The following is a 23,535-nucleotide window of genomic DNA, read 5'->3' on the forward strand; positions in this document are numbered from 1 at the left end:
TAATTTGAGCCGGTGGTTTCCTGTGCGCTGCACTGGCACTTATTTATAAGGGCCAGCACTTATTTTTCTGCCTCTAAGGAAAAGACATATATGGAAAAGATGGAGGAAGAGAAAAACTAAAAATCGTCACAAAAGGAGAAAGCAGAAAGCTGCAAGAGTGAGCTGAAAGGACAGGGAGTGGCTGTAAAGGGATTACAGAGGCCTGAAACAGCTTCAGGATTACGCTTGTAGCAGCCGCGTGTTTCAGAGGAGGGCTTTGAGCACTGGCAGATTATCATTTACAAATTAAGCACTGATACCACAGCCGCAGGTAAGACACTTATGCTGACCACCACAGGGCCGAGGCCCACACACCACACTGTGACTATGACTCCTGGGGTTCCGTGCAGAGTGGGGACGGACTGCCTGCCGGCTCAGAGAGGAGCCACAACACCTGGTGGGAACTCTCTTACCCTGCGGTTTCTGGACTGGGCATCACCTGTTCGAGCAGGGGGACCCTCTCCCTTCCTGCCTGGGTACTGCTGCAAACACGGCCTATTTCAATCTGTGCAGATGCCAGGGGCTCAAACAGTAGGTGCTACTGCGGCCGGGGGGTCACACCACTGATGACAGCGGCCATGCAGAAAAACAGGGGGAGGTAAGGGGTGCTGGAGGACCCCCCCTGAGAGGACCATACCAGATGGCAGCACATTTGACCACTGGACCACCAGGGCCCCTGCATTCCTGGGCAATGGGCTGGGGGCATGTGAGTCCAGGTTGCCTCTCTGGCACCAAAACCTGTGAGTACCTCTGCCCCCAGCAATCCACTTCAAAACATAGAGACTGAGGGCCCCCTCTCAGTGACCAGGATTCTCCTGAGTGTCATTGGACAGCCCTACCTGCCAGTTAGCACATGGGTCAAAATGCAGCCACAGCCATTCTGAGACTCGAGGGGACCATGCATCAGCTTCACCTGTGGTGCCCCCACTCAGAATCTCGAACTGTGTTGGAGTAACAGGATCTTTCCTTCTATTGTCCACCCCAGAGCTGTGCCGCAGTTGGGGGGAACCCTCCATCCCAGAGCCCACAGTGCACAAGCCAGCCAGGAACACGAACTGACCAGTGATGACCCTGGAGCTCGTACAACTCCAGACACCATATTGGGCATCCTCTGAACTCTGTTTATTGATGTACTCTTGCCTTTGACCCCCCCCCTTGCTTGTCTGGCTCGTGCGGGCAGTGAGGGATCCAAGCTGCCTGGGGGTCAATGTTTGCAGCATAGTGGGCTATCAGAAAACAGGGGGACAGAGGACACATGCCCCACTGAACGGCTTCACCACCCCTTCTTCTGAAAGGTGCACCTTTCACACTCCCTTCACCATGAGCTGCCAAGACACAGATCAGAAGAACCAGCCACATTTTCCTTTAGGATCTCCATGGGCAGATTACAAACTCACCCACTTGCCTTCCTGGTCCTGACATAGGGCCCGTTATTGGCCAGAGACGCTGTGGCCTCAATACAGGGTGAAACGGATGCACCCTTGATGTGTGCCAAACTTGCTCAAATATTAGCTGCAATAGCACAATACACACAATCCGTTGAGATTCGACAGTGACCGTTAACTACAGAGTTCAGCCTCCTGGGGATGATATTTGCCAACTAGTGGACAATATGTTAGAGGGGGAAAAACACTTACGGAACTGCAGGTGACGGACCTCCACACAGCATTGCAGGACCTCGGCAGCTGGGTCCAAAGGTTGGAGATGTGGGCAGATGACTCTGATGGGCATTCTTGAGGAAGAAATAGTTGGATACTGGAACTGCCAGAAGGGGTCAAGAAAAGGGACCCTCTAACCTTCCTTGAAACCTGGTTCATATCCTGCACAGTAGCTTTGACCTTATGACTTTCTATACCTTAGAGAGGGCCCACTGGGTCCTGGCCCGACATTCACCCCCAGGGTTGACCCATGCCGTCTGCTCACCAAACACTTTTACTTCTTTAAGATGATGCGAATGAACAGTCGTCTGGTGGGGAGAGAGTGACATACAACTACTGTTAATCACATAATGAGTATAATGCAAAATGTACTATGTCCTCCAGTCCTCAAAAGACTGTTAGATGCCCATCTAGCAGCTCCACCACACATGTGAAATGCCTGGCCTCCTATGCGGGCAGACCCCCTAGCTCCTCCAAGCATCTGTTGTCATTGCGCCATGTATACAAATGCACGCAGAAACATACGAGGCCCGTGAGCTGACCTGCCCTTCCGCCTAAGCCACTCCAGGCCCTACAAAGGTAGATGACACAGTACACCCATCATTTGGACTGTCCCACAGTGCTCTCCAAATTGTTTGCATCCCATACAGAGTTCCACTCCCTCAACACATGACTTCCCCCCTTTCAGTGGCTACAATCTGAGCATTCTTCAAACTAGAATCGAATGGCACCACTAATGGAACCAAAAGTGGGTTGGGGTCCCACACCCTCACATATGAACCCCCTCGAGCATCTAATTTCTTGCACTTAATGTGAGGGGTAAGCATACAGTGAGGAAAATACATTGACCCTCATTATGACAGTGGTGGCTAAATCCCACTTACCGTCATGCAGACTGCCGCCAATATACCGCCGCCACAGCAGATATCCGTTCACCATAGTATCACACACACACACCAATCCGTGACTATACAGCCACAAACACAACACCACCATGCCAAAGGTCAGTGATAAACTGATGGTATCAAAACCCACACCGTCACGCCAACAGAACAACGCCCATCACATTATGACCCATGAATCACCACGGCGGACATTCAACTGCAGTAAACCATTGGCGGTACATACTGCTGCGCTCAAAATACGCACACTCAAACAAAACAACACCACATTGGACAATTCAAACTACACACACCTGACACCCATACACACACCACACCCACACCACTATAAAACACACACCCACAGTACCCACAACCCTTTACGACTACAATTAATTGCCAACAGAGAGAGACAGCAAGAGCACACACACAACGAGAGCCACATACCACCTTCACTTATACACCACCCACACACATCACAACACGCACCCCAACACATCACCTTACACACCACCCACACTACACCCACAGCACCACAACAATAGCCCAGATTCTCTGAGGAGGAGCTAAGGGTCATGATGGAGGAAATCATCTAGGTAGAGCCACAGCTATTTTAGCACAGGTGCAGCAGATATCCATTGCTAAGAAGATGGAGCTATGGCAGAGGATCGTGGACAGGGTCAACGCCATGGGACAGTACCCAAGAAAAAGGGATGACATCAGGAAGAGGTGGAACGACCTACCGGGGAAGGTATGTTCTTGCTGCAAGAAATCAGCTCGCATTACAGAGGATTGGCAGTGGACCCCCTCTTCCTCCCCCACAACTAACAACATGGGAGGAGCAAGTCTTGGCAATCATGCATCCTGAGGGCCTGGCAGGAGTAGGAGGAGGACTGGACTCTGGTAAGTCAACTCTATACTACCACTACCCCCATAAATGCATGCCATCACTTGCCCCCAACCTCGCTCCCATCACTCCTCCACCTCCCACACACCCCACCATCACAACCCTCTCATCCCAATGCCAAGCCCTGCATGTACCACCAATGCATGGACACCACTCACAGACCTGCATGGACACCTATCACTGAAGCATGCACACTGGACAATCACCTAGCCCACCACATACAAACTCACACAAGGAAAAGCTGCCAGGGCAATAGCAATCATAGAGGGTAACCCAGCCATGCACAATAAGTCACACACAGAAAGAATAACACTGCATATACATTCCCACAGGTATCCTAGCCAAGGTCACCGGAGAAGAGCTGCCAGCAACATCCAGTACCCCCACAGAAGATGCCCACAGTGATGACAGCGACTCTGCTCGCCTGGATCTGGATGCCCAACCTGGCCCATCAAGGACCTCCGGACAGTTGGTTACCCAGGCACAGACACACACCACCACAGAGCCTCTCACCTCAGGAAACACCACCACAGCACCCACCCAGTGTGCCCATACCTCCATCCCCAGGACACGTCAATCAGCAGTGTGTCCACCCCTGCAGGGACCCCAGGGCACCGCCCCTTACCCAAGATAATCAGGAACCTGGGGTCAGTGGCAGTGGGCACACCGTTCAGGGGACAGAGGCACAGGACAACAGGGAAGCTGGGAGGACAGTTGTGTGCCAGGGGGAGGACAGGCCAGGGAACCAACTTTCTAGGAGGCACTCACCGCGATCCTGGGAGCATACCAAAGTTCTGAGGATGCGCTGGGCCAGATCATGGACAAGTTGTGGGAGAACATGCTGCTACAGGAGGGACAGTACAGGGGGATGAGGGATGACTTGAAGACCATTAGCACCACCCTGGTCTCCATTGCAGGGGTGCTGGCAGACATGGCCACCATTATGAGGGAGGCATTGTCACACCAGTGGGCCCCTGCCACTAGCCAAACATCTGAACAGCCCTCCACCTCTGCTGCCGCTAGTGGACAGGAGGCCCCGCCACAGGACCAACAGGCAACCAGATCCCCTCCCCCTGCAGAAGATGAACCACCCCGCAAATGTTCCCTGCGATCCAGGAAGAAGCCAGAGACTATTGCCAAGACCCCTGCCAGGAAATAAGACTCTCCTGAATGTCACCCTTGTGCCCCACTCTGTCAACCTGTCCACCTTGAACTGCCATTGCTCCTCTTCCTGTGCCTCCTTGGACAATGCACCAGTGCTGCCAATAGAACAGACTCTACCCTGGACTTTCCTCCATCATCACCCCAGCCCATTGCACTACCTCCTTTTCTTCATAGCAGTTAAATAAACACCCTTTGAAAAAATACAAGTATGGAGTATGGAGTATGTCAAATGAGTTAAGTATGTATTTGTTTAACAAGGTTCAAACATTGCAATTCAACTGTACAGTAATGTATACACAGGAGAGATCTGTAGTTGGCTGCAGTGAACACACCAGGAGCGATAGTGGGGCACCAACATTTGCAAAAAGAGTTGCCAAAGGGTACAGTGAGTGGCCATAGAAGTGGGAATTCACAGCCTGCCAGTGACAATGTCAAACACAAAACTGTCAATGAAATGTGAAGTTACACTGACTTACCTGTGTGTCATTGTAAGTATTGACGTTTCACTGCTGTTCTGTTGTCCTCATCCTCTGCCTCCTCATCTTCACTGTCCACAGGGTCTACTGCTGCCACACGGCTATCTCCAGCCTCCTCCTTCTGCAGAAAAGGCACATGGCGTCTCAAGGCAAGGTTGTGCAACATGCAGCATGCCACAGTTATCTGGCAGACCTTATTGAGTGAGTAGAGCAGGGATCCACCTGTCAGATGGAGGCACTGAAACCTGGCCTTCAGGAGGCCGAAAGTTCGTTCTATTATCTTTCTTGTCCACCCATGTGTCTCATTGTAACGTTCCTCTGCCCTTGTCCTGCAATTCCTTACAGGGGTCAGTAGCCATGAGAGGTTGTGGTAACCAGAGTAACCTGCAAATTTCGAGGGACAACTGTTAGCCACACACTATGCCATATGGTCCACACTATACCCATACACCAACATATACTGGGTGGGAGCCAGGGCTCACCTATTAGCCACACCCTGTGCCTCTGGAGTTGGTCCTTCACATTTGGGATGTTGCTATTCCTCAAGATAAAAGCATCATGCACCGATCCTGCATATTTAGCATTGACATGGGAGCTACACTGGTCCGCTAAACACACGATCTGCACATTCATTGAGTGAAAACTTTTACGATTTCTGAAGACCTGCTCATTCTGGCGGGGGGGACAAATGCAATATATGTCCCATCAATCGCCCCAATGATGTTGGGGATATGTCCCATTTCATAGAAGACAGCCTTCACTGTCGCCAAATCCTCCACCTAGGGGAAAACAATATAGCTGCACATGTGTTTAATCAGTGAAGACAACACTCTGGTCAGCACTATTGAGAACCTTGGCTGTGACATTCCTGCTGCCAAGCCCACTGTCACTTGGAAAGAACCAGTTGCCAAGAAATGGAGCTCCGATAGCACTTGCACAAGAGGGGGGATCCCAGTGGGATGACGGATAGCAGATATCAGGTCAGGCTCCAATTGGGCAAACAGCTCTGTCAAATCTGTAGGGGAGTATAAGGTGCCTGTCCTCCATTGTTGCCAAGTCCACCAGGGGTCTGTACACAGGGGATGTCTCCATCTCCTATTCATCCACAGCCGTTGCAATCTGTGGGGCAAAAGAGTGAGGAGCCCGTCATAATCTGTACATTGTAGCCACTACAGTTCAATGCATGATGTGATTTATTAATGTATTAGTGGCATGTGTCTTGAATGTAAAATTGTGATCTGGACCCAGTTAGGATCCATGGTCTTCCCCCCCCTTGAAATGGCATCCGCCTGTCCTGTATGGAGGGACAGGTGGAAATGAGGTAATTTCGCTGATGTTGTGCGCCGTTGCAGGAGGCTGTCGGGAACCGCCGTGCAACTCCTCATTGGTTATAATTGGGTCCTATGGGTTACAGTGGCCAATGGTGATGTGTGCCGGCGGTGACGGTATGCACTGCCGCAGACATCACTGCTATTTTCTATCTGTTCACTCACTTGCTACCTGACCTTTAACAGAAGAGGACCTACAGTGCATGTGCTGCTGTGACATGTGTCTGGAACCTACCATGGCCCCTGTGACTGTGGAAAGGGCCCCTGCCTTCACCTAGGTGGAGTTGGAGCGACTGGCAGATGGGGTCCTTCCCCAGTACGGACTGCTGTATGGTCTTCCAGACCAACAGGTGTGTACACTGTGAGGACGATGCATAGGGCATGAATGCATGGAGTGGGGTGTCTGAAGGCCTCATGTAGGGGGGGTCGGTGGATGGGCCCTGGCAAGTGTGCAGCATGCATGGTGGGCCATGTCTGTGCGTAAGGGGATAGAGGGCTATAGTGGGCCATGAGTGTAACAGGCAGGGCGGTCTAACTAATACCTTTTCCTGTGCATATTTCCTCTGCAGGTCAGCGCCCATCAAAAGAAGGGTAAATGACGTGCCATCGCCAAGGACGTGCAGACCCTGGGGTTCTACGGCAGGCAGAGCACCCACTGTCGGAAACGGTGGGAGGACCTGAGATGCTGGGCATGGAAGACAGAGGAGGCCCAGCTGGGGATGGCCTCCCAATGAGGAAGGGGTGCCCGTCGAACCCTGACCCCCCTGAAGGCCGCATACTGGTCGTGGCCTATCCGGAGCTGGATGGGTGCTTGGAGGCATCACAGCAGCAACAAGGGGGTGAGTTCAGTGCCCATCATTACTACTTACGTCTGTTGAGGTGGTATCCGGGTGAATGATGTGTGCCTGTGGCTGCCCCTAGGTTAGGGTTGAAATTGCAGTGTAGGTCCCATCTTCGGCAGGGCTTGGGCAGGGGTTTGTGGGTCCCAGGTATGCTGCAGGGGGTGGTTTGTGTCCCTCCTTTGTCTCTCTACTCCCCCTTTCTTGTTTTGTCACCCTGTCCTTATGTGCATTAGCATCATCTGGCGGAGGAGCAGATGTAGTGGCGACGGAGGGAGCTGCATCCCATAGGACCCAGGAGGCAGAGTCCACCGACAGTGAGGGCACCAGTGGAACGGAGGGTGAGGGAAGCACCACGGCGGAGACTGGAGGAGACAGTTAGGACACAGATTCCTCCTCAGATGGAAGCTCCCTGGTGGTGGTGGACACCTCTGTGCCCACCCTGTCTACAGGTACAATCGCCACCCCTCATACCAGCACTGCCCTCCCAGCAGCCCCTCAGTGAGAAGCCCGTGCCCGCTCACCCAGAAGGGTGGGCAGCTCCTTTGCCCCAGGCACCTCATGCCCTGCCCCAGTGAGTCCTGTTGCCCTGAGTGAGGAGGCTATTGACCTCCTGCGATCCATCTCTGTTTGGCAGTCAATCATTGTGAATGCCATCCAGGGGCTGGCAGCCCAAGTGCAGCAGTCCAATGCATTTCCGGAGGGCAATCACACTGGCTTGGCGGCCCAGCAGAGATCAATCCAGGATCTGGCCTCTTCTCTGATGGCAGCCATTGTCTTGTTTCCACCCTCCAACTTCTTCTACCCAATCCCATTTCCCTCAAACCCAAATTATCCCAAGCACACACGCAGATGAGCATGCACACAAGACAACACACAAGAGTGGCACAGGCAAATACAAGCACCACACTTCATCCCACAGGCACTCACACAAACACCATCCAGATGCAGACATACCAACATCTACTACCTTCACTGTGTCCCCCTCCTCTTCTTTCACCTCCCTCCCAGTTGCATCTACACTCACACCTGCATGCACCACATCCCCATCCACTACCCCTTTCACCAGCACACCTATCAGAACACACTCCTCACTGGCAGTCACCACCCCAACATCCATGCACACGTCCCCCTGTGTCCTCTCCCACTGTGTCTGTGCCCCTTCCTCCCAAAGTACACAAACTCAAGCACTCAGACACCCAACAGCCATCCACCTCACAACAGCATCCATGCCATGCACCTGCACCCAAACACAGCAGACAAACACCTCCTACAACCACTCCCTCTTCATCCACTCCCAGACCTTTTCCCTCTTCCTGCCCCAATGTCCCTAAGAAACGTTTCCTCTCCACCATTGACCTCTCCCTATCCCTCCCCCCATCCTCCACGTCTGGCTAGGGTGTGTAAAACCCAGGCAAGCACCTCAGCCACCCAGTCCACGGACCCAGTAGTGTCCACAGCAACTCCTGGTGGGACGGGATCACGGGTACCTGGCAGCCAGATGGAAAGGGTGTCTGCCCCAAGTGCTGCCAGGAAGGTAGATGTGCCAACCCCAGCTGCTACCGAAAAGGCAAAGGTGCCACCCCCAGCCGCTGCCAAGAGGAGCAAGGAGCCATCCCCAGCTGCTGCCAAGAGGATCAAGGAGCCATCCCCAGCTGCTGCCAAGAGGAACAATGAGCCATCCCCAGCTGCTGCCAGGAAGGACAAGGGGCCTGTACCCACAGGCAGAAAGGACAAGGGGCCTGGTGCTGGGACTCAGTCAGAGCCCCCACCACCAACCATGGTGGTGCAGCTATCCGAGGCTGCAGGGGATGGGGAAGAGCTTCCCCCATAAGGTAAAGGTGCCACCCCTACCTGCTACCGTGAAGGTAAAGGTGCCACCCCCAGCTGCTGCCATTAGGAGCAAGGTGTGATCCCCAGCTGCTGCCAAGAGGAGCAAGGAGCCATCCCCAGTTGCTGGCAAGAGGAACAAGGAGCCATCCCCAGCTGCTACCCAGAAGGGCAAGGGGCCTGCACCTCCAGGCAGAAAGGGCAAGGGGCCTGGTGCTGGGACTCAGTCGGAGCCCCCACCACCAACCATGGTTGTGCAGCCATCCAAGGCTGCAGGGGATGGGCAGGAGCTTCCCCCCACAACCACCACGAGCAGCAGCACCACCATCAGTGGGCAGCCGTCCCAGGCTGCAGGGGATGGGCAGGAGCTTCCCCCCACAACCACCAGCAGCAGCACCAACACCATCAGTGGGCAGCCGTCTGAGGCTGCAAGGGATGGGCAGGAGATTCCCCCCACTGTTGAAGTAAGCCTCAGCAAGGCCTACTAGTGCAAGTGGTTCACCTTTCTCTGTCCTCAGACCATGTAGGAAGAAGTTGGCACAGAAACTGAAATGAAAGACAAAGGGGGTCATTCTGACGCCACGGTTGGCGGGAGCACCGCCAACAGGCTGGCGGTTCCCCGCAGGGCATTCTGACCGCGGCCAGATGCGGAAAACCGGCGGTCTCCCGCCGGTTTTCCGCTGCCCAAATGAATCCTCCATGGCGGCGCAGCTCGCTGCGCCGCCATGGAGGATTCTGACACCCCATACCGCCATCCTGTTCCTGGCGGTTCACCCGCCAGGAACAGGATGGCGGTATGGGGTGTCGTGGGGCCCCTGGGGGCCCCTGCAGTGCCCATGCCAATGGCATGGGCACTGCAGGGGCCCCCGTAAGAGGGTCCCACTTTGTATTTCAGTGTCTGCTTTGCAGACACTGAAATACGCGACGGGTGCCACTGCACCCGTCGCACCTTCCCACTCCGCCGGCTCAATTCTGAGCCGGCGTCCTCGTGGGAAGGGTGTTTTGCACTGGCCTGGCAGGCGGCCTTTTGGAGGTCGCCCGCCAGCCCAGTGCAAAACCCAAAATACCCTCAGCGGTCTTTTGATCGCGGAGCGGTATTTTGGAGGGGGGAACTCTGGCGGGCGGCCTCTGCCGCCCGCCAGGGTGAGAATCACCCCCAAAGTTTATTAACCTCATGAGGTGGTACTACAGTTCAAACAGCACCCTTAGGTAATGTCTGAAGTAGCACACTGATCTGAGAGAGCATGGTCCTTTTATACCCACGCAGGGGCTAAAAGGAGGTGGTACAATTATAGAAGCAAGACTTGTATACATGTAAGGTCATGTGGAAAATGCACAGTCGACAGGTAGGAGGAGCTGACAGTTTTCAAGGACTAACAGCTGCAGACCTTACTGAGCATGTGTGAAAGTGGGAGATGCTAAATATAACTTGTCACTAGGCAGATTTCAAGAGTAGTTAACAGAAAGGTAGGACAGAGCACATGGTGAGCACATGGCAGCATGTGGCAGAGAAAATGGCTGCCATGAATACAAAATGGATTCCGCGAAATGTTCACAATAGTTACTAAATACAAGATGTCATCTGCTAATACTTAATCTAATCGCTGCTAAACTACAACACCACAACCAGCGGCAACATCACCATCACCACCACTGAGAAGCTGTCACTGCCGGCGGACATTGTGTAGTCCTGCATCCATGGGCTGTTGTGCGGGCTGCCCCTGCAAATCCTGTGGGATTGACACCCACCTGAGAGACTGTGACCTTGCACTCCCCTAGACCTGCATCACAGGGCACAATGCCCCCTCCAGAACCAGTGGAGAAGCCATGCATTCACCCCATCCTTCCCAGGATCAGAAGCACAGAGCATGATGTCCACTCCAGAACCAGTGGAGAAGCCATCCACTCACCCCATCCTCCCCAGGTTCATATGCACAGGGCTCAATGCCCCCTCCAGAACCAGTGGGTAAGTTACCCACCTACCCCAACCACCCCAGGACCAAGCACAGGGCATGTTGCCCCCTCCAGAGCCAGTGGGCAAATCACCCACTTGAGAAACTGTGGCCTTGCACTCCCCAGGACAAAGCACAAGGCATGGTGCCCCCTCCAGAGCCAGTGGGCAAGTCACCCATTTGAAAGACTGTGGCCTTGCACTCCCCAGGACAGAGCACAGGGCTTGTTGCCCCCTCCAGGTTCAGTGGGCAACTCACCCACTTGTGAAACTGTGGCCTTGCACTCCCCAGGACAGCACACAGGGCATGTTGGCCCTTCCAGGACCAGTGGTGATGTTCCATCTGCCGGCTGAGGTGCCCCTCGTTCCCCATCCCCCTGAGGTGCGTGCTATATTCGAACTGATGCCCCTGCAGTGTTCTCTCCGTGTTGGTGCAGGAGACAAGTGGGGCCTTGGACTTTGTGATGTGGCCCTGTGGCCCACGAACATTGAGGACTGGGCACTGTCCCTTGATTTGGAAATATGTAGATACGTTTAGATTTAATGCACTTATTACTACTTTAGTTATCTTATTACACTCACTTTCATGTATTTGTGTTGTCCTTGAATTATTCCTGAGGGGTATGGGGTCAATATGTTGTCTCACTGCAGCTGATTGTGTGTATGGCGTCCCGGAAAAGGTGGCGGATTAGGTTGTCTAAATACAGTGGGCGGAACATTGACTTCTGCCTGGCTGTAGGTGACTACTGCTATGGTGCCTGTCGATTCCACCTTGGCGGTCGGTGTGTTAAAGTGGCAGTCTGTCTGAGCTCTTTCCACCATGGTCATAATTTGGGGGTATTTACCACCAGCCTGTTGGTGGTATTACTGCCACTTTATCACTGACCGCCAGGGTTGTAAAGAGGGCCATACTGTCTATTCTTATGTGCACTGCCAAAAAACTAACAAAATACTCTTGCAAGAGACACATACCTATGTAGACAAGCTGCAAAGGCTGCGCCGCTGTTGGCAAGGGACCATATATGCCACCACCTACTCAACATACAAATACAGGGCATTGATCTGGGTGAGACCCAGTCTTTTCTTTCAGGAAACAGGGGTCACCATAGATAGAGAGGGATGATATGTGCTGCAGGAGGGCATATTAGATGACAAACCGTTACTGATCTGTAGCATCTATGCCCCGAACACAGACCAACACCTCCTTTGAGAGAATCTGTTAGAACGTCTAGCCCACAAGACATATCTCCCCTGGCTCCTGAGGGGTGACTATAATAGTGATCTAGATATTACTTTGCATAGGTCACATTTCCCCCTGCCTCACACGATTCTCGATTCTGTGCTGTCAAGCGACACATCTTCGTGTATGGGTTGAGCACTGGTTCCTCACAGACATATGGCATACACAGACTACCACAGACAAACTTTACTCCTTTTACTCTGCACTCAACCAGCTCTATGTCCGTCTGGATCACTTTTTGTGCTCTGGCTCCCTCTCCCCATTGTGAGGCACTCTGACTACCTGGGAAGAGTCGTAGCAGAACACGCAGCACATATAGCAGACATGAGCTGATTGCCTCCATGAGACCCAGTCCCTCTCTAGCACCTCCAGCACGACACCCCAGACCACCCAGTGTTCCAGGATGTGCAAGAGACCCACATTCAGCAATACTTCACAGACACTCATAACTCTGCTAGGAGCTGAACCATTGAGTGGAATTCATTCAAGGTCGTCACATGAGACATTTTTATAATTGACATAGTTGGTTTCCGTAGGACACTTGAGTGCAGGATAAGTGAAGCTGAGTCACGATTAGCCACCCTGGACAGTCACCCTGAAGCTCACGCTGACATAACTGCCCAATGTATCCAAGCAAAAGAGGCCCTCGTGTCTCAGCTGGAACATCAGTCGCATTTCAACTTCACAGCATATGTGGACAGGGCCCACCAGGAAGGCGACATGGTGGGGTGACTGCTGGCTTGGCTGGTGCGACAGGAATTTTACTCCAGGACTGGGGTAATACTCTGCAGTCAGGAAGCGATACTCCAAGAATTCACCCAATACTATGCATGTCTGTATGAGCCCCATCTGGAGTTCACCACTCAGTCCTCACTGCCTTTCTGTCAAAAATCGACCTCCCACATATCCACACAGCTGCCAGGGCAGAATTAGATACCCCAACCATGACCCAGGAGGTTCATCAGGCCATCAAAAATTTGGTGCGCAGCAAGTCCCCAGGCTTGGATGGTCTATTACTTGAGTACTATTACATTTTTGTGTCCAGGCTGGCTCACATCAATAAGTGGTGTAAAAGGAAGTTCTCCAGCTGGGTACCCTGCATGGATTCCTCTGAGAATCGCTTCTCATCTCAATCTATAAACACAACTGGGAACCAACCTTACTGAACTCCTACTGACCAAAATCCATATTAGGAGTGGATTATAAAATACTAGGCAAAATCTTGGTGGGTCGCTTTTCCCAGGTCGTTCCTATGCTAGTCCACAGTCACCAAAATGGTTTTGTCCCCAGGAAGAACACCTCCCAAAATATCCGTTGCTTGTTCCATATCCAGGACCAGGTGCGTAACTCCTTTCCCTATGCTGAGGTTCTTGTCCTGGATGTAGAAAAAGTATTTCACAAGCTTTCCTGGGACAATCTCTCCCAAGTGCTGGCCAGCATGGGAGTCGGGAAACACCTTCTAGCAAACACACATCTTTTGTTAAGCAATCCTTCCTCCCAAATATGCTTAGGTTCCTTGGTCTCAGACTCGCTCCCCATTCAACGAGGTATGCAGCAGGGATGTCCAGTGTCTTCCCTGTTGTTTGCCCTGGCAATGGAACGGGTGGCAATCCGACTTTGAGAGGAAGGACAACACTGGGGCATCCCATTTTCAGACAGAGTATATGCAGTGTCCCTCTATGCGGATGACATGCTAGTGTACCTTAATGACACACAAGCAACCCTTGGACAGCTGCACAACACCCTAGAAGAATTTGCAGCGATCTCTGGCCTTCGGATCAACTTGGCCAAATCTGCAGTCTACCATTTACATCCAGGCATCCCGCACAATATCATTACATTAGGCCAAACGCACCTTCAATGGAGCCCAGAGGCAGTCCGGTCCCTGAAAATCTGACTCTGTCACTCTATAATGTCCCTGTACAAGGCTAATCTCCATAAGGTGCTGACTGGCATCAGGGCACATATGTTATTGTGGCAGTCTCTCCCCCACCATTGGCAAGATAGCACTGCTCAAGATGCTCATTCTCCCCAGGTTGCTATATTTCTTTGAGAATCCCCCTCTGGTGCCCCCTGCACACTCCTCAGGTAGCAATACACACTGTTTGTGTCTCTGATCTGCGGTACGCAGCAGCATCAAGTAGCCCTTACGAAGCTGAAGCTTCCTGCGGCGTGGGGTGACTGGGAGCCCCCTCCTTTGAGGCCGACTTTTTAGCAGCACAACTAAAATGGCTGTCATAATGGACAACCTGACGCTACATGGGCGAGGTCACAAGCTCATGTGACACCCTTGACATGGTTACATCACACAATCACCTCCCGCTGGCCTTTGCAGGTGAGGATTTCACAAACCTGCATGCTTCGTAGACATCCCCTCCAGAGAGACAGATCCTGCTATACTCCTAACAGTCCACAGGCATGTTTCCCCTGCTTCCCGGAACATTACACAACGCTCACGCTTAGGACTTGGACAGCGAATGCCCTTTGGACCACAGGGGACCTTTACGTTCGCGGCCAACTCCTCACATTTGGCCAGTAAGCCACAGATAACAACCTGCCACCCAGGCAAATCATCACCTACCAGCAAATGTGCAATTCCATGCAAAAGCTATAGGGACCTATTGTCACTGAACCACCATCACACCCATTTATACAGGCTATATACACCATGGGTGCAGGGCAACATTTCATAACCAGGCTCTATCGAGCAGTAAAAGAATTATTGGACACCTCATTAATCCCACTCCAGAGCCTTTGGGAGGTGTGAAGAGACAGGGAATTAAGAGACAAGGGATAGTGTTGTCTTAACCCAAGAGAGTTACCCATTACTTACACTTCAAGAATGTTCAATTTCACCTTCTCCACAGGGCGTACCTCACTCCAGCCCGCTTGAGTAGGCACTATCCAATGGTGCATTTCACATGCCCGTGCTGTGCCCAGCTTGGCGCAGATCTGCACCACATGTGGTGGACCTGTCCAATGATACATCAATATTGGACCACGATCCATGACACATTAAGGGAACTGACAGAAATTCCAGACCTACAAACATGGGAGGCCTGTGCCCTGGGAATCTTCAAGCATCAAAAAACACACAAGGTGCATTCCTGCTTTGCAGCACTGGCACTCCTGTTAGCAGTCTGCATGCTTACCCTACAACCTCCCCACCTCTTGTGGAGGCCTGGAGAGTGGCCCTGAGCAAGAGGGGGGCAAGGGAGGAAGAAACGCTATGAAGTGAAGAAATGCACGACCTCTGACACTGTCTCATCTCCAAACATTGGGTGGTGATTCTCACACATTTTCAGCAGCACACCTGTGATGATACTTTGCCACCCTGATCAAAAGTACCCAATACATCTACATAACTGTGACAACCTCCTGCACCTGCCAGCACAACCTCTGCTTGTCACAGTTAGGAACGCATGAATCCAGCCTTTGCAGGCAACCCACTTGCCCCCTGAACTGGCTGCCCCAATTGTGCAGTACCCACCATTTGGGTGCCCCCATCTTTCGCATTTGATTTCCAATACACAACATACACCACCATTCTCTTCAGTACAGTAAGTCACAGATACAGCCCATTGGCTCCGAACTCCACCCAATTTTACCCAGTTTCAACCTAAATAAGATATACCATGCACTGTCACATTAATAGCATCATCAATAATATAACTCCTGTAGACTTGCAGAGACTTCACCTTGTGGTAATGCTGAACCAAGCTTGGCATCGCTATTGCTGTTAACACTGAATACCATCCTTGTTCCTACAATGGTATGACGGGTGATGTAAATGCTATACTTACATTGCATAACTGTTAACTTGCTCTTCTGTTCAAATAAAACAACAACACAAAAAAACATAAATTATGTGTTAAATATTTGTTTAATGTTTATGTTTCTGTATTAATTATACTTTTCGAATAAAATGCACTTATTGGAACCTTATAAGTGTTTAAATAAGCACTTTATCTTTGTTTAGTGCCTGTTTTAGAGATAATATTGTTGTCATTGTGTGTTTCTGTAATTTTTTTAAACATCTGTTTCTTGAAAGTTTCCTACTTACAACAACTGTTAATGTTAGCACGGTCTTACATTCCAGAATACCTTTCAGAATTAGTCCAAGCCCACCCAGCTCAAATCCATCTCCCTGCTTGCTGAGTGTTTCTTCCTCACAAGAGACAGATGCATCGATTTGCGGACAGGGCACCTCGGATCTGCACTGATTCATGATGACTTTGATGCTCAGGGACGATGCTTGAGCAATCCGGTCGCACTGTGTTAGAAAACCGAGCTGCATGGGTTTTGCATCAGCATCCGTAAGCGGGTGTTGTGTCATTTCTCCAGCCGCGATGTGTCGATCTTTTTTTAGATGCGATGCAGGTGGAGCGTCAATTTTAGCCGCAAAGCCACGTTTATCAGCCACGTTGCAGATGATGCATCGGAAATTTCCCTGCACAGCATTCTGTGCATGGATTTCAGCTCTTGTTCTGTCAACTTCACCTTTCAAGGGCCCAAGGACTGCACAGGGCACCACTTGGCAGGGCGAGAGACTCAGCAGAGAATCCAGGTGCTGGCAGAGGAAGTCTTTGATGGCCCTGGGACTTCAACAACAGGAGGCAAGCTCAGTTAAACACATTGGCGATTCTTCTCAAGCAGGAATGCACAAAGTCCTATCTTTGTCCCCTTTCACAGGCAGAAGCATCAACTGCAGGATAGCCCAACAAAGTAAAGTCACAGGCACAGGCAGCACTTCTCGTCAGCTCTTCTCCTTGGCAGAGGTTACTCTTGTTTCCAGAAGTGATCTAAAGTCTGGAGTTTTGGGTCCACTACTTATATCCCTTTCTGCCTTTGAAATGGACAAACTTCAAAAGAAAGAATCTGTTGCTCACAAGATCCTGCCTTGCCCAGGCCAAGCCCCAGAAACACACCAAGGGTTGGAGACTGTATTGTGTGAGGGCAGACACAGCCTATTCAGGTGTAAGTGACCACTCCTCCCTCCACTCTAGCTCAGATGACTCATCAGGATATGCAGGCCACACCTCAGCTCTCTTTTGGTCATTGTCCAAAGGAGATTTCCAAACAGCCCAACTGTCAGTCTGACCGAGAAAGGGAATCCACAAACAGACAGATTCACAGAATGGTTTAAGCAAGAAAATGCCTGCTTTCTAAAAGTAGCATTTTCAAACAAAGGCCCATATTTATACTTTTACACACAAAACTGCATCCCCTAAAGCCTGCCCTGACCCAAGCTTAGGGCCATTATTTAAGGCCACCATTCCACTCTGCTAGATTTTAGCACAGGGAGATAAATATGGCTCTAAGGGCATATTGTCATTTTCTGGACGGGAACGCCTACCTTGCATCTCATTGACGCAAGGTACGTTTTCACATCCAAAAAAACATGTAAACTCCATAACTTTGGCACCAGCGTGTCTAGCGCCAAATTATAAATATGGAGTTAGGTTTGCGCTGAATTAGTGTAAAACAAAATCACGCTAATTCGGCACAAACCGAGTACAAATAAGGGCCTAACAATCTAAAAATCAACTTCACTAAAAAAAAAAAATTTACATTGTGAGTTCAGAGACCCCAAACTCCACATTTCTATCTGCTCTCAAAGGGAAACTGCATTTTGAGGATATTTAAAGGCAGCCCCCATGTTAACCTATGAGAGAGATAGGCCTTGCAACAGTAAAAACAGAATTTGGCAGTATTTCACTGTTATAACATGTAAAACACATTAGATTATGTTCCAGCTTTTACACACATGGCACCCTGCCCATGGGGCTACCTAGGACCTACCTTAGCGGTACTTTACATGTATAAAAAGGGAAGGTTTAGGCCTGGCAAGTGGGTACACTTGCCAAGTCGATTTGGCAATTTATAACTGCTACCAGTGCAGCAGGGGTCACAGGGGCTGGGGCAGAGGTGCCTGCGGCAAAGGAGACGCCTACCCTCTTGGCTGAGTGGGCATTGTAAACTAGATAGGAAGCAACAGGGAGGGCAGTGATAGAGCGGGTATGGTGGACAAGGATGGTATTGGGGGATTCCCAGATGGGTATGCCACCACTAGGAAATGGCCACTGGAACAGGAATCCAATGATAATGATGACGATGTCCCAGTCTCTCCCGTGGCAGTCCCCTCGCCCTCCAGGCCATTGGGTCTCTCTGTGGCAAGGGCCGCTCCCCTGGGGGAAAATATTTTTAGGCCTTTTCTAGACACCAGGGATATATATTTTTTTTATTTACTTTATGTTTTTATGTCTGGGGAGCGACCCCTTAGGCAAGGGTTGCTACTCTGGGGGCAAATTGTATTTGGGCCATTTCTGCCCCTCTTGGGGGCAGATCAGCCCATTTTTATTAGGCCAATCTGCCCCCTAGGGGGGCAGAAACAGGGATTTTTGTTTTTTTGCGGCAATTTCACAAAAGGGGAGCGACCCCTTATGCAAGGGTCGTTCCCCAGGGGGAAAAAAATATTTTAGGCCATTTCTGCCCCCCCCTTGGTGGGGGCATCAGGGATTGGTGTGTGTGTGTATGTGTGTGTTTTTTTGGGGGGGCAGCCCATTGGGCAAGGGTCGTTCCCCATGGGGGAACATTACTGTTGGCCATATCTGTCCCCTGTTGGGGGCAGACCGGACTATTTTTGGAAGGCCCATCTGCCCCCAAGTAGAAAGCCCACCAGAGACCAGGGAAGATTTATTTTTCAAAATAAGAGGGTGGGGGTATGGCCATACCCCCACCACAAATAAATGGGCTCAAAGTTGTTCTGCCCACCAATAGGCAGATAGGGCAACTACCTCTGATCCACACCCAGAGGGTAGAAAGTCTACTAGATGCAAGGGAATTAAAAAAAACAAAAAAACAGTGGGGTGGTGGCTACCAAACAATGCGGGCCTGGTTATGCCCCCACCCCAACTGAAGAGGGTAACAGTCTTTCAACTTCCCCACACACCAAAACATCTTATCCCACGGCAAGTAAGAGGTCATTTGATTATTTTGGGCTTTGGTTTTACATTTGGGCCATGAGAGCTTGGCTAATCGTTCCACTTAGAATGGTGAGGGCTGCACTTTTTGAACTTTGGGACGCTGCCATGTAGAAAAATCCACAAGACCTACACACATCTGAAAACTAAACCTCTGGGTAATTCCAGGGTGGTGTGCTTCACATGCACCCTGTACCATTTTCCTACCCAGAATACACTGCAAACCTCCAACTTAGCTGGAAATCACACATTTTTCCCACATTTTGCGATGGAACCTTCCGGAATCTGCAGGAATCCACAAAATTCCTACCACCCAGCATTGTCACATCTATTCCGATAAAAATTCTGCACTTGTCAGCCTAAAATGTTTTTTTTCAAACTGCACTTTTGTACCTGCTTTGGTTCCCCCTCAATTTCAACATGTTTTTGGCTCTTCCCTGTCACAGTCACTTGGCCCACCGACACAAGTGAGGTATCATTTTTACCAGAAGACTGAGGGGAACCTTGGGTGGTAGGAAATTTGTCCCAGTGCAGTGATCCCACACAGAAATGTGGGAAAAAATAGATTTTTTAGCTAAATATGAGGTTTGCTGAGGATTCTGGGTAAGAAAACCTTGGGGGATCCACGCAAGTCACACCTTTCTAGACTCCCTCGAGTGTCTAGTTTTCAGAAATGTCTGGGTTTGCTAGGTTTCCCTAGATGGCTGCTGACCCCAGGACCAAACCGTAGAAGCTCCCCACGCAAAAACTGTTAGTTTTGTATTTGATCATTTCGATGTGTCCAGATAGTGTTTTGGGGCATTTCCTTTTGCGGGCAATATGCCTACCCACACAAGTGAGGTACCATTTTTATCGGGAGACTTGGGGAAATGCTGGGTTGAAGGACATTTGTGGCTCCTCCCAGATTCCAGAACTTTCTGTCACGAAAATGTGAGGAAAAAGTGTTTTATTGGCCACATTTTGAGGTTTGCAAAGGATTCGGGGTAACAGAACCTGGTGAGAGCCCCACAGGTCACCCCATCTTGGATTTCCCTAGGTGTCTAGTTTTCAAAAATACATAGGTTTTGTAGTTTTCCCTAGGTGTCGGCTGAGCTAGGGGCCAAAATCCAGAGCTAGGCACTGTGCAAAAAACAGCCCTGTTTTCTTTGGGAAAATGAGATGTGCCCAAGAGGTGTTTTAGAGCATTTCCTGTCACAGGCGCTAGACCTACCCACACAAGTGAGGTACAGTTTTTATCGGGAGGCTTGGGGGAACACTGGGTGGAAGGAAATTTGTGGCTCCTCTCAGATTCCAGAACTTTCTGTCACCAAAATGTGAGGAAAAAGTTTTTTTGGGGCCAAATTATGAGGTTTGCAAAGGAGGAGAGCCCCACAAGTTACCCCATCTTGGATTCCCCTAGGTGTCTAGTTTTAAAAAATGCAGAGGTTTGGTAGGTTTCCCTAGGATCCGGCTGAGCTAGTGGCCAAAATCCACAGCTAGGCACTTTGCAAAAAACAGGTCTGTTTTCTTTGGGAAAATGTGATGTGTCCACCTTGTGGTTTGGGACATTTCCTGTCACGGGGGCTAGGCCTACCCACACAAGTGAGGTACCATTTTTATCGGGAGACTTCGGGGAATGCTGGGTGGAAGGAAATTTGTGGCTCCTCTCAGATTCCAGAACTTTCTGTCACCAACATGTGAGGAAAAAGAGTTTTTTTGGCCAAATTTTGAGGTTTGCAAAGGATTCTGGGTAACAGAACCTGGAGAGAGCCCCACAAGTTACCCTACCTTGGATTCCCCAACGTTTCTAGTTTTAAAAAATACACAGGTTTGGTAGTTTTCCCTAGGTGCCGGCTGAGCTAAAGGCCAAAATCTACAGCTAGGCACTTTGCAAAAAACAGGTCTGTTTTCTTTGGGCAAATGTGATATGTCCAGGTAGTGTTTGGGGGCATTTCCTGTCACAGGCGCTAGACCTACCCACACAAGTGAGGTACCATTTTTATCGGGAGACTTGTGGAAATGCTGGGTGGAAGAAAATTTGTGGCTCCTCTCAGATTCCAGAGCTTTCTGTCACGAAAATGTGAGGAAAAAGTGTTTTTTGGCCACATTTTGAGGTTTGCAAAGGATTCTGGGTAACAGAACTTGGTGAGAGTGCCACAAGTTACCGCATCTTGGATTCCCCTAGGTGTCTAGTTTTAAAAAATTTGAAGGTTTGGTAGGTTTCCCTAGGTGCCGGCTGAGCTAGAGGCCAAAATCCATAGCTAGGCACTTTGCAAAAAACAGCTCTGTTTTCTTTGGGAAAATGTGATTTGTCCAGGTTGTGATTTGGGACATTTCCTGTCACGGGTGCTAGGTCTACCCACACAAGTGAGGTACCATTTGTAATGCGAGACTTGGGTGAACGCTGGGTGGAAGGAAATTTGTTGCTCCTCTCAGATTCCAGAGATGTCTGTCACACAAATGTGAGGAAAAAGTGTTTTTTGGCCAAATTTTGAGGTTTGCAAAGGATTCTGGATAACAGAACATGGAACAAGCCCCACAAGTCACCCCCCTTGGATTCGCCTAGTTGTCTAGTTTTATAAAATGCACAGGTTTGGTAGTTTTCCTTAGGTTCCAGCTGACCTAGAGGCCAAAATCCACAGCTAGGCACTTTGCAAAAAACAGGTCTGTTTTCTTTGGGAAAATGTGATATGTCCAGGTTGTGTTTTGGGGCATTTCCTGTCACGGGCGCTAGCCCTACTCACACAAGTGAGGTACCAATTTTATCGGGAGACTTGGGGGAATGCTGGGTGGAAGGAAATTTGTGGCTCCTCTTAGATTCCGAGACTTTCCGTCACCAAAATGAGAGGAAAAAGTATTTTTTTGGCTACATTTTGAGGTTTGGAAAGGATTCTGGGTAACAGAACCTGGTGAGAGTGCCACAAGTCACCCCATATTAGAGTCCCCTATGTGTCTAGTTTTCAAAAATGTGCAGGTTTGGTAGGTTTCCCTAGGTCTCGGCTGAGCTAGAGGCCTAAATCCACAGCTAGGCACTTTGCAAAAAACAGCTCCTTTTTCTTTGGGAAAATGTGATGTTTCCAGGTTGTGTTTTGGGGCATTTCCTGTCATGGGCGCTAGGCCTACCCACACAAGTGAGGTACTATTTTTATCGGGAGACGTGAGTGAACGCTGGGTGGAAGGAAATTTGTGGTTCCTCTCCGATTCTAGATCTTTCTGTCACCAAAATGAGAGGGAAAGTGTTTTTTGGCCAAATTATGAGGTTTGCAAAGGATTCTGGGTAACAAAACCTGGTGAGAGCCCCACAAGTCACCCCACCTTGGATTCCTCTACATATCTAGTTTTCAAAAATGCGCTGGTTTGGTAAGTTTCCCTAGGAGCCGGCTGAGCTATACGCCAAAATCTACAGCTAGGCACTTTGCAAAAAACACATCAGATTTCAATGGAAAAATGTGATGTGTCCATGTCGCATTTCCTGTTGCAAGCATTAGGCCTACACAAACAAGTGAGGTACCATTTTTATTGGGAGACCTGGGTAACACCGAATAGCAAAACAAGTGTTATTTCCCCTTATCTTTCTCCTCATTTTTTCCTTCCAAATGTAAGAAAGTGTGCAAAAAAGATTTTTATTTTAGAAATGCCCTGTAATTCACATGCTAGTATGGGCACCCCGGAATTCAGAGATGTGCAAATAACCACTGCTTCTCAACACCTTATCTTGTGCTCACTTTGGAAATACAAAGGTTTTCTTGATACCTATTTTTCAGTCTTTATATTTCACCAAATGAATTGCTGTATACCAGGTATAGAATGAAAACCCATTGCAAGGTGCAGCTCATTTATTGGCTCTGGGTACCTAGGGTTCTTGATGAACCTACAAGCCCTATAAATGCCCACAACCAGAAGTGTCCGGCAGACGTAACAGTATATTGTTTTAAAAAATCTGACATTGCAGGAAAAAGTTACAGAGTAAAACATTGAGAAAATTGGGTGGTTTTTTTTTACCTCAATTTCAATACTTCTTTTATTTCATCTGTTATTTTCTGTGGGAAACCCTTGTAGGATCTACACAAATGACCCTTTGCTGAATTCAGAATTGTGTCTACTTTTCAGAAATGTTTAGCTTTCCGGAGTCCAGCATTGGTTTCATACCCATTTCTGTCACTAAGTGGAAGGAGGCCGAAAGCACAAAAAATAGTAAAAATGGAGTATGGCCCAGTACAATGCCAAAATTGTGTTGAAAAATGTGGTTTTCTGATTCAA

Source organism: Pleurodeles waltl, chromosome 2_2 (genome assembly GCF_031143425.1).
Source record: "Pleurodeles waltl isolate 20211129_DDA chromosome 2_2, aPleWal1.hap1.20221129, whole genome shotgun sequence".
NCBI lineage: Eukaryota > Metazoa > Chordata > Amphibia > Caudata > Salamandridae > Pleurodeles > Pleurodeles waltl.